The sequence below is a fragment of the Canis aureus genome, chromosome 1 (genome assembly GCF_053574225.1).
Source record: "Canis aureus isolate CA01 chromosome 1, VMU_Caureus_v.1.0, whole genome shotgun sequence".
Classification (NCBI taxonomy): Eukaryota; Metazoa; Chordata; class Mammalia; order Carnivora; family Canidae; genus Canis; species Canis aureus.
Window position 1 is genome coordinate 114765049 of NC_135611.1, and position 12662 is coordinate 114777710.

At 51.1% G+C, this 12662-nt stretch overlaps 1 long non-coding RNA gene across 1 annotated transcript; it reads left to right on the forward strand.

Annotated features, from left to right (window-relative positions):
* Positions 1-7898: 7898 nt before the first annotated feature.
* Positions 7899-11768, forward strand: LOC144286376 (uncharacterized). Its single transcript, XR_013354467.1, has 3 exons — positions 7899-8840; positions 9975-10183; positions 11582-11768. It is a non-coding gene; the product is annotated as an uncharacterized LOC144286376 (long non-coding RNA).
* Positions 11769-12662: the final 894 nt, after the last annotated feature.

Genomic DNA, 12662 nt, shown 5'->3' on the forward strand with positions numbered 1-12662 from the left:
CTAAAATAAAGGGAAAGGGTTTGGGCTCTAGCAGAGCTCTCTGCCAGCGCAAGCCGACCTGTCCTGTACTGGGAAGCCAGTTAGATTGGGAGGTTGACACAAGGAGAGTGGAGCTCACATAACCAGACCCAAGTCCGTCTGCCCAAGCACAGCAAAGCCAGTCACTGAGACATCCAGGATGCAGCGAGGAACTGGAGATGCAGCCAAACCAAGAGACGAGGTGATGGGAGGGCAAGTCTCAAATCCCCTTCCCGAAAGGGGGAGAGAACGAGTTTTTTATAGGGTCACCTGGGTGGCTGAGTCTGTTAAGCATCTGCCTTTGGCTCAGGTCATGATCTCAGGGTCCTGGGATCAGGATCCCTGCTCAGCGGGGAGTCTGCTTCTCTTTCTCTCTCCCTCTGCCCCTCCTCCACTTTGCATTTTTTCTCTCTCTCTTTCTCTCAAATACATACATACATACATAAATACACAAATTTTTTTTAAAAGAGAGAGAACAAGATTTTTTTTTTAATAACCATAGGGGTTGAGATTACAAACATATTGGTGAAAAGGGTTGGGGAAATTATGACTACTCATGAGGAAAGCTGGAGCAGGCGCGTGGAGCAAACATATCTGTACCGTACGTCCCATGTTCACTTCGAGGTGGAGACTTACCATCAGAGCAAACTTCAGCCCCTGACGTCAGGAGGTTATCTTAGGACGAGGAGAAGGGCCTACAGGCAATGCCGGGAGAGCCGGTGCAAACTGGATGGGATCTTGGGCTCGTTATCTTGTTATCTTGGGGAAGGAATGCAGAACCTTGCTTGTGCACAGGCTGGAACCCTCTCAGTTGACCGTGAGTCCAGGTTTCTGCAGAGACAGCAAGTGGACTTGTTAGTGGGCTCCGGAAAAGACACCTTAGCCAATTAGCGGGGAATCGGTTCTCTGAAAAACAAGCTTTAAAGTTTCTGCTAGTTTCAATCTCATTAACCCTATGGGGCACCGTTTCACTCAGAATCAAGAGGAATTTACCTACAGAACAATGATTTGCAAGGAAAACTCAAAGTCTTCACAGGGTACCGTGCCAGTGTTTCTTGTCCCCAAATGCCATCAGAAGAAGTTCACTTTAGATCCCACCACTACCACCAGATATGTTAAAAGACAAAATTCAGCTGCGTCAAATCAAATATCTAATTGGCTTTATTCAGTAGTTCATAAAGCGGGCAACACCTCATCTAGCAAAGAGAAAAGAGCTCCAAAGGGCTGCAGAAAAGGAAAGGTTTTTAAAGGCAGACAGAAAGTGACATAAACTTTAAAAACAGGTTTGCTGGGGCACCTGGGAGGCTCGGTGGTGGAACATCTGCCTTCGGCTCAGGACATGATCCCGAGTCCTGGGATCAAGCCCTGCATCAGGCTCCCAGCATGGAGCCTGCTTCTCCCTCTGCCTATGTCTCTGCCTCTCTCTGTGTGTCTCTCATGAATAAATAAAATCTTCAAAAAAAGGGGGGCGGGGAGGGAGCTTTGTTTTGGGCAAGTCACCTTCCTTTGGGGGATGAAAGGGGCTCTCAGGGGGATTATCTCCCTAGTGCCAACCAGGACATTCCAGGCTGACTGGTTAAAGATTACATTCCTGGGGAAGTTTGAAACCGCAGTTAGGTTAGATGATATGAGTTTAGCACAAGTGACTGCATTTGGAGCCTGTTGTTCCTTTTAAGCACCATCTTAGGTTATCCAGCTGAACCCTGTAAATTAATCTGGCCAAAGACAGAGTAACAAGAAAAAAAATGAATGGAAGTTTAGCGACATGCAAATCACATTATACGTGGGAGCACCTGGCAGTGAGCGAGCCAAAGGAGCAGCTAGCACTTGGGTTTATTTATCATTTGAGGCTAAAATAAAGATAAAGCAGTTTGAGGCTTTTGGGAGGGGGAGGCAAATTAAGGGAAGGTGACCAGGGAAAATATCACAAATAGGAGTTCTTTAGTAAGGTTTGTTTTGCTGATTGAATCCTGCCTTCTTCACTGATGACAATTGTCAAGAGTCCTCCTGTTCCTGGTATGGAGTGGGAGACCTCTCTGCTTGTGGAAATTTCCTTTATAAATATACATTTCCTTTGTAAAAGGAAATCTTATGTCCTGTCTTTAGAGCTTTTCTTACATCTTCTGCTTCTCAATGGCCTTTAGCTCAAAATAATCTACATGCCAAAGAGGCATATGGATTTCAAAGTGGCATATTTGGGTGCCCCTCCAAAGAGAGGTCAAGGAAGAGATCGGCTGCCTTGGTAGACAGATCTGTGAGTCTGCCATTGAGAGAAAAACTTACAACTTCAATCCACATGATGGATTTCTGGTTTTGTTTTGTTTTGTTTTTACGTAGACCAATACTGTGGTCCCCTCAAGATTGTGTCATGAGTACCTTTGTTGATGGCTTTGCAAAATGGCATCTTATCTATGGCTCGATTGCCGAGTCAATAGCCCACACTGTTTCCCAACGTTGTAAGATTTCACCACAAGTTGCTTGCCCCATAACCTATGGTCCTAAAGGAAATCCTTATCTTTTACTTCCTTCTTTTGCAGCTGTCAATCCACACCTCTCAAGGAAGGGGAATGTGGTAGTCATCCAACTTGTAGGCGTCTTCCCTCAGTTCTTCTTCCAGGTTGTTCTAGTAAACCACAGACTCTTCTTAGATTTATGATCCTATTTTCTACAACATTTTTTCTGGAAACCCCCTAGCAAACACCCCTTTGCATCCCTCTGGCACTGGATCAAGTGCCTGTTCCTGAATCAATTATTGCCAAGGGTGATAGGGTTCACCGATTAGACTCATCAGGACCAGCCCCTCAGACTGAGCCAGGCTCCCACCACTGTGGGGTCTCCTCAGCAGACAAGAACTGATGGGGATGGGGAGGTCGCCACAGTGCCCACCACACGTAGACCCAGGGAACAACATCTGACATCACCGCAGGCTTTCGCCCATAACAGTCTGTTGCACTGGACGCCTGCTGAGGTGGATGTGTGGTGGGCTTACACCATCTAGCCCATGGGAGACTAAGAATGTTAGTTAGATACTTTAGAGGCCCATCGCACTTCAGGGGAGTTTCAGGGAGACAACAGGAATAAGAACAAGGAAGCAGGTCGATGATGGCCACCATCCTTGGTCAATAAGAAGATAAGTGTGGAATGGAGCTGAGCCTGCAAATGACAGGTGACCACGTGTGATGATTTAAACAACCATTTGGCTTCTACATGCTGTGTACTACCACTGCCCCCTTTACTACGGCAGGGGGTTGATGATGCTTTCATTTATTGTTTTTTAAGATTTTATTTCTTTTTTTTAAGATTTTATTTATTCATGAGAGAGAGAGAGAGAGAGGCAGAGACACAGGCAGAGGGAGAAGCAGGCTCCATGCAGGGAGCCCGACGTGGGACTTGATCCCAGGTCTCCAGGATCAGGCCCTGGGCTGAAGGCGACACTACACCACCTAGGCTGCCCGGGTTCGGGATTTTTACTGAGAATTGTGGTGTGGTCTCTCAGGCACCTAGGAACCCGGTCAGAACAGGACACGGGGTGGTAATGAGAACTGGTCTAACACCAGTTGTCTGAAATATGCACATGACAGTCTCACCTGCTCATTGTCACCTGGTCATTCCTTAGATATTATCTGTTGTGCTGGAAGTCTCCAAAGATATCAATTAACCCCTTGATCCTTACAAGGAGGACATACAAAGGCAGGTTGCAGGTCCTAGCAAGAATAGAAGCCGGAAAAGGAGCAAAACGCAGATTTTCAAGGAATCCCTTCAGCTTCCCTCTCAAATAAACTTGCTTGTCTTCCTCTTGTTGATCTGGCTTTTATTACAGAGTCTTAGCCAAGGAATCAGAGGGATAAAGGGAAGCATCATCTTTCCTCCTCCACATATGGCAACAGTGTCTTTGCAGATGTGAGGAAGTCAAGGCTCTCGTGATGGGGAGATTGTCCCAGGTTATCCCCAGGGGCCCTAAGTGCCATCACGAGTGTCCCTATAAATGGCAGGCGGGGAGAGGTTACACAGAGGAGGAGGCAATGTGACTTCAGAGGCAGAATCGGACCCATGTGGCCACCAGGAGTGCCAGCAGCCGCCAGAAGCTGGGCGAGGCGAGGACTGAAATCTCCCTTAGAGCCTCCAGAAAGAACGCAACCCTGCCAAATCCTCGACTCTAACAAAGGCTCCCAAAAGGGGAAGGAAGGGGCCATGCGGATCCCTGGGGAAGAGTGTTTTCCAGAGAGAGAACATCCAGTGCAAAGGCCCTGGGGTGGAATATGCTCGATGTGGTCACAGAATAGCAAGGAGGCCCCAGTGGCTGGAGCAGCGTGCGCATGGGGCTGAGTTCCAGTCCATCGGGGCAGATCACAGGGGGCCACACAGAGGACTTTGGGGGATGGCACCGGGGGAGGGCTCCGAGCAGAGGTGGATGTGATCTGGTGCAGGTACTTACAGGGTTCCTCTGGCCATGGGAACAGACAGCGAGGGTGAGGGAAGGGGAAGCGGGGAAATCACGAAGGAGCTATTTCCATGGTCCAGGCAGGGGATGAGGGTGGACAGGGCCAGGGGAGCAGCCAGGGTGGGGAGAGATGGGGGCCGGTTCTGGATAGACTGTGTGCAGTTGGGTTTGCTGAGAGGGTTTGCCGGGAGGTTGGAGGTGGTGTGAGAGAATGAGGAGAGCCGTACTTGGCCTGGGGCACGGTCCACAGTGGGGTCCCGGGGTCACCACCACAGGGACCATGCTTCTGGGCCTGCCTGAGTCCCGAGGTTGTGGACAGGCACCCAGCTGCCATTCACAGTGTCCAAGGCAGAGGGACACTTCCCTTTGAGTGCCTTTCCCATGAGCCTTTGCACGGGGGTCCTCGCAGGGCTGCTCACCCAGCTCTGAGCTGTGCAAACAAATAGCAGGAATGAAGCCCTGGCTCCCTGGATTCCCTGAGGGAGGAGGAGAGGGAGGAGGGAACGAACAGATCCGTGAACGCACACTCAAGGTTTGGACTCAAGGCCTCTGATCTCTGTCCCCCCAGTCCTCCCGAGCCCCCCAGGCTGAAGCGCAAGACCCTCCTGAGCCTTCTCCTGTCCCCCCTACAGGGGGTCAGGATGCCCATTGTGGGGTGCTGAGATCGCTGATGGGCCCAGTGCCTGAGGCCTGGTGTGGGTGCACCCCTTCTGCACCCATCTCTGCCCCATTTTCCCCTCTCAGGAAGTAGTGGCCAGTCCCTTTCCCTTCTCTAACTGAAAACTTTGGCGTGCCCCCAGACTTTTCTGTTCCTCTTGCACCCCATCAGGAGCACCCCAGCTGGGGGGGCCTGCACTCTGTAGCACTTGCCCCCAAACTTCTCTAAGCTAGGACGGCAGTGCTGTCTGGGTAGGAACCCCGACTTTAGGCAGAGGCCCATGTGGGTCCCATCCTGTTTCTCGCCCCATTAGGGGGGCTCCCAAGGCTCCCTCTCTATGTGGGCTATCACCCCTGTGTGCATGGGGTCAGCTGGAAGCCCTGAGGAACTCCTTTTTTTTTTTTTAAAGATTTTATTTATTTATTCATTGGAGGAGATACACAGAGAGAGACAGAGACAAAAGCAGAGGGGGAAGCAGGCTCCCTGTGGGGATCCCAATGCGGGACTCGATCCCGGGACCCCAGGATCACGCTCTGGGCCAAAGGCAGATGCTCAACCCCTGAGCCACCCAGGCGTCCCAGCGCTGAGGAACTCTTGGACTCTTGCCCTGATGGGTTTGTCTGGAGGCCCTGTGGCTGGACCCCACCTCCAGGAGAGCAGCCTGGCAGGCTGGGGGCCCCCACTGGCTGGCTGCCAGAACAGAGCTGCCCTGTTGATACTGGACGCCTCTCATTCACTCGGACAGAGCAGAGTTTGGGGCCATGGTCATCACCGGACCTTTGGGCCGGAGCTGAATCGTGCACCCAAACCACGGCTCTCAGTGCCCCGTGTCCCCAGCCCCCAGCACCCAAGGGCAGGGTGGGCGAGCACAGGTGTCTCGTATCTGCTCACACCACCCTGGTCACCAGCAGCCCTGGAGACTCTTCCCAAAACCTTCCCTGATTCTAGGCCAGGGCTTGGACAGTCTTTGCCCATCCTCTGAGGACTGCTTTTTAATTTTGTTTCTGTTTTTGGTTAAACCTCATAAAGGAGGCTTAAGTTTTATTACTTAACACATAACATACCGTCTGTGAGACAATAGAAAATATCTATATTGGTCTCTGCCTCCGGTTCCTGGCACGGAGTTTCCAAAATCTTTGTCATCGCCTAAGTGATAAGACCCCTAGGAAGACCTTCTGTTCTAAGTGAGGTGCCTCTGGGTGGAGAGAAAGGGGAGGGGGCGCTGGAGATGGGGCTCACGGTGGTGTTCATGATTGCGCATGCCTCTGTGAGGAAGCTTCCTCCAAATCTCGTAGTAGGGGGGTTCCGGAGAGCTTCCAGGTGGGCACACACATCAACACCAGGAGGGTAGAGCACCCCAATTCCACGGGGACAGAAATGCCTCCCTCTCTGTGCCTCTTCATCTGGCCCTTCATCTGGATCCCCTGTCATATCCTTTAATCAACTGGTAGGTGCATTTCCCTGGGTTTTAGGAGCTGGCCTAGCAGATTAGTGGCACTCAAGGCGGGGTTCTTTGGGACCTCCAATCTCTGATCTATAGAGCTTGGTTGACCAGAAGCACAGATGATAATCCAAGATTGAGGGTGGGCGTCTGAAGTGTGTGGGGGTCAGGGCTGGGGAGCAGCCTCGTGGAACCGAGCCCCTCACCTTCGGGATCCACCATCATCTGTGAGTAGATGGTGTCGGAACTGAGTTACATTGTAGGATACCAGCTTGCTTGTTGGGAAAGACCTCCACACGCCTGGTGATCGGAAGCGTCAGGAGTGAAATGTTCTGCGGGGGTAATAGAGGAGACACGCAAGGGGAGAAACACAGGAGACAGAAGGAAAAAGGCTGAATAAAGAAAAAAACCTCACCACAGGCTTCCTGATCCCCATACAGAGTATCTAAACACTCGGGTTGTATTCTGGTCTAAACAGCGAGGGGGTTCGGGACAAGTCCCCCAGAATGTGCTCCTTTGGCATATGGATTAGTTTGAGGTGAAGGCGAGCTCAAGAGAAACTTTTGTCCCCCCCCCCCTCCTTAGCTGCACAGAAGAATCTCAACTGGGGGCCTTTCCCAGAATAACGGTTATTGATTTTAGATAAATCTTTTCCAAGTGACCCATCTGTAGGGTAGGGCAAACTTCTTTCTTTCTTTTTTTTTTTTTTTAAGATTTTATTTATTTATTCATGAGAAACACAGAGAGAGAGGCAGGGACATAGGCAGAGGGAGAAGCAGGCTCCATGCAGGGAGCCCAACACGGGACTCGATCCCGGGACTCCAGGATCACACCCTGAGCCCAAGGCAGACGATCAACCACTGAGCCACCCAGATGTAGGGCAAACTTCTAATTACCAAACCCATGAAGTACATTGCTTTCCTCCTTAGTCCCAGACCCGTACCCCTTCTCCTTGGTTCGGAAGGACACCTAGACCTCATTTTGCCCGCGTGTCCTTGGAATTTCCATGTCTGTGTGCATTCCTCAGATGTACGCCTATTAAATTTGCTTTAACCTGTCTCCTGTCAATATGACTCTTAGTCTAGCTAGAAAATTGCCTTCGAGGGGCCAAGAACTCTCGCTCCCGGACAGGATCCTATTATCTAAGAATTGTATTTAGCAAATATTTAGTAACTTTAGTATTTCGTGGAAGGATTTAGTTAGTACGTTTGGATTTGCATGAGGCCATGTCCCTTCAGAGAAGGGTTATCTGCTTCTTCCTCTGCTATCTGTGAAGATCTTTTCTCTCTCTCTTTTTTTTAAGGTTTTGTTTATTTATTCATGAGAGACACACAGAGAGAGAGAGAGAGAGAGAGAGAGAGGCAGAGACACAGGCAGAGGGAGAAGCAGGCTCCATGCAGGGAGCCCGACGTGGGACTCGATCCCGGGTCTCCAGGATCACACCCCAGGCTGTAGGCGGTGCTAAACCGCTGAGCCACAGGGGCTGCCCATGTGAAGATCTTTTTTTTTATTTCTACCACAGAAGCTACTATTCATGACCTGTAACTCCTGCAGTCCCCCCAAAAAGACACCAGGCCCTCCAAGGCCAGGCCAGTGTCTTCTCCATAATCAGCAGGCGGGAAGACCTTCTTCCTCCCAGGACTATCCAGAGCCTGAGTCCCCCATGTTCTGGGCCCTTCCAGAAGCTGGGCAATGAGATGTGCCCCCAGGGCCGTGTCAAGCTGCGTGGGGTGGACGTGAGACCACTCTCTGTGTTTGGCCTATCCTCACTGGGCGTGGTCTGTGGAAGGCACAGGCTGATCGACTCCAGGAATGCCAAGGATTGTGGCCTGAAGAGCGTGAGAAAGACCGGGTGGGAGGTGTGTCCTAGGTTTACGCTATGAAGTTCCAAACAGGACCACTTAACAGGACCAGAAAAATTCTCAGTCACGTTCCCCTGCGTTGATTGGCCGCGTCAGCGTTGCCTCCGTGGTCTTCATCAACGAAGCCCAGTAAAACCTTTGAGAGCAGACGGAAGCAGGAAGCAGGTGCTCCCGGTGGCACAAAGGGTGAAGCAACGTCCTGAGCCACGCAACCGGGGCTCAATAACTGGCAGCAGGGATTAGCAGGGACAAGCACGGTGACTCACAGAAGATTGCTCCCTCTCTTGCGTGATGAGGGCTATGAGGTTACCCAGAAATGACACATCTGGCGATACGAGCACCAAGGGACGGAACTCGGACGCCCGGGGGAATCTCACGGACACGGGTTGAACAGCAAGCCAACACGGAAGTACTTCTTCGGTACCCACTTTTCTAAATCTTTTTTTTAAGATTTTATTTATTTATTCATGAAAGAGAGAGAGAGAAGAGAGGCAGAGACACAGGCAGAGGGAGAAACAGGCTCCATGCAGGGAGCCCGACGCGGGACTCGATCCCGGGTCTCCAGGATCACACCCTGGGCCGAAGGCGGGTGCTCAACCGCTGAGCCACCCAGGGACCCCCCATTTTTCTAACTCTTGAATGGTAACTCACCTTACCCCACTTGGGTCCATGAATTTTACTAACACGTTTCCAGTCATTTCTGTAGACAGGGACTCTTCAAAACGATGCATGCCTGGGGACCCACATATCCTCGGTGTGGCTCTCGCACCCCACGCCCGTGCTCCGGCAAATCCCGTCGGTTCCCCTTAGAAATCTATCCAGAAGCATCCACCTTTCCCTGCTCCCATGCCTGTGCCCCAGTCCAGTCGGCCCTCCTCTCCCGACACCTTTATCATGGCAGCATCCTGCCTCCTACGCTACCTCTAGCCTTTGTTCCCCCGTGCAGGAGGGGGTGCCTGTGGACACCTCAGTCAGGTCACATCTCCCCTGCTTAGAGCCCTCTGTGGTTCCATCTCACTCAGGGGAAAGAGAAAGGCCCCACAGCCTGCCCTCATCACCAATCTGAGGGCCTTTTCAACCACTCTCCCCTTTGCTCCCTGGACTCCAGCTACGTAGGCCTTCTTATTCCTTGCTCCCGCCACAGGGCCTTTGCACTTACTGTTCTCCTTCCTTCCAGGAGTACTCCTTCCCCCAGATGCTGATAAACATTCAATCCCTTCTTCCCTTCAGATCTCAGTTCCAAGTGTCAACTTCTCAGTGAGGGCCCTGATCCCTGTGCCTGAAACTGCAACCTCATCCCCTTGACTTTCCACCTCCCTCCCCTGCTTTTTTCCCCCTTTCCCATAGTACTTACCACCCCCCTATGTTCTTCATTTATTTACAACTTTACTGACTTGCTTTTAGCTCCAGGAGGGTACACGCTTTGCCTGTTGCATCTGCTCCTGTGCCCCTCAGCCTGGCAAACAGTCAGCGCTCTATAAACGCTTGCGGGATTTGTGAGCTAACCGTGGCATTTCCTCACAGGGTCATGGTTCGTTTTAACTAATTCTGCAGGGCGCTGCAGCATGATGACTGTTATGTCAGGAAACCATCGTCCAACTGGGGGAAAGAAGACAGCCCCCACATTTAATTCAGGAAGAAACCGAGCTCCTGACAGGAGACAGATGACTCGCCTGGCTCAGGAGGAGGGGGTGCTGGGTCCGTCTGCCTGCAGACCTGGTGGAGGGAACTGGTGTTGGTGTGGACGCGGCCCTGGAGAAGAGGTAGGTTTCTTGTGGGGATTTTACCTCTGGCATATGGATGCTGAGGTCAAGGCTGCCAGGATTACCCTTGGATGAAGGTAACATCCTGAGCCAACATCCCACCTGCTGCGCGGGGCACCTGGTCAGGGCGGGGGCGGGCTGAAGGAGTCAGGCGTAGCGAGAGGCTGGCGCTCTGGGCTCCAGTGGAGGCAGGTGCCAGGAATCCGTGAACTTGGCATAGGGCCTAGAGGGCTCCCGAAGCCAAGACCGGCGGGTTTCAAGTCCCGGCTCTGACAACCCAAATGCCCGGCTGCGCATCTCCACCCCCTTCTCCACCCTCCGCCCCCCCAGGCTCCTTCTGCACATGTCTGTCCCACAATTATCATATAGCATCATTTTCTGTGTTTTTAAGTCCTACATAAATGGCAGATTGTGCTCACCAGCCTGCAACTGCATGTGTGCCCGGAGGACGTGCTTTTGGGTTTGTGTAGATCTTTGTTCTTCTGTGAGTCAATAATTAACTTCTACCCAACGCCCTTTAATAAAGTTTCATAAACCCTTTTCATCAGGTTATTGCGCATCTCTTGTTGGATTTATTCGGAGCCACTTCAAGGTTTTCATCGCCTTTGTAAATGGAATTTCAATATTTTTAAATGTAAAAAGCTCTGAGTCGCAGTAAAATGTCAAATTTGCCATCTTCACTCCGTTTTCGGAGGAGGGCTCTCGAGGTCAGGGGCATTTATCCTGTGGCATAACCAACCTCCAGAACTCTTTCCCTCTTGTAAGACGGAAACTCCGTACCCATCACTAACGCCCCATTCCCCCCAGCCCCTGACCCCCTGCACCCACCTTTCTGCCAGGCACTGGGTACTTCGTAAGAGGGGAATCCTATGGTTTTTGGCTTCCTGTGGCTGGCACCTGTGCAGTTCTCATAGGTACTAGAAACCCAGATTCCCACATGGGAGCATCCTATCTCCAGCAGGCCCTGCATAGGGCTCCAGGCAGTCGTGCCACATTCCCACAGTGGTTTTGTTTTGAGTTTTTTGGTGTTTTCATTTGTTTTAGCCACTTTACTGGTGGTAACTTGTTTTAATTTCTTCCCCCCGCCCATGACTGAGGTTAGTGCAATTTGTGATCAATCGATCTTTTTAAAAAAATCTGTACTTCCCGGACCCCTGGGTGGCTCAGTGGTTGAGCATCTGCCTTCAGCTCAGGGCACGGTGTCAGGATCCTGAATCAAGTCCCACATCGGGCTCCCTGTGGGGAGCCTGCTTCTCCCTCTGCCTAGGTCTCTGCTCTCTCTCTCTCTCTCTTTGAGTCTCTCATGAATAAATAAATAAATCTTAAAAAAAAAAATCTGTACTTCCACCCAGAACCCACTGTATTTTTTTTTCAGATTTTTTTTTTTTTTTTTTGCAGTAATCTCTATATCCAACGTGAGGCTCAAATGCACAACCCGGAGATCAAGAGTCACATGCTCTACCGACTTGACTCAGCCAGGTGATCCCACTGGATTCTTTTCTTTTCCTTTTTTAAAGATTCATTTTATTTATTTATTTATTTATTTATTTGAGCGAGAAAGAGAGCGAGCACTGAGCAGGGAGCCCGATGCAGGGCTCGATCCCAGGACCCTGGGATCCTGACCTGAGTGGAAGGCAAACCCTTAACCAACTGAGCCACCCAGGCACCCCTCCCACTGGATTGTTTTAAAACAATCCCAGACATTATATCATTTCCTCCAAAAATACTTCCAGGGTGTATACCTAAAAGATAAGGTTCTCTCTCCCTCTCTCCCTCTCTCCCTTTTTTTAGCAAAACCACAATACCCTGTCATACTTGAACGTTCATTTGATCTGTTATTTTGGAATATTCCAGCTAGACAGTCCCGCAGGCTGCAGACAAGGGTGGATTCCTTTGGGCAGAGGCAGCCCCCCCTCACCCTCCGGCTCCTCTGGGTCCTCCCCCACAACTCACACACACACACACACACACACACACACACACCCATACACACGCCCCTTGGTTGCCTGGCCCTATTTCTTTTCAAAGGCTGCTAGATGTGTCTCCCTCCAGGTAGGCTGGTATTTTGATTCCTTAAAGCCTCTTATTTGGTCGCTGTGTTTAACCTTGAAAGCTGGCTCCAGTCCAACTGTTCTTAAGGACTTCATTCTATCTAAGTGTGGTTTCAGTTGGGAGGAATTCTCGAGAGCGAAGAAGGTTGGTGGGTTCTGTGGCTCTTTTGTTTATGACTGGAGGTGTTGTTTACCCCCCCAGGAGCTGGGTGGGGTGGAGAGCCTGGGGGGTTTTACGATGACACCCTGCTTCTCCCCTGCCCTAGGGAAAGATGGGCATTCCAGGGAGGCCTGAATCACCTTAAGAAAGGGGCCGGATTATGCCCCACTGAGCTGTCCTCACTGCCAGTCAAGCCCCTGGGAGCTGGCCTCAGTCCAGATACCTCCCCAGGCCCTGAGAGTGAAGGTTTGACTAGTGACCCGCTCCC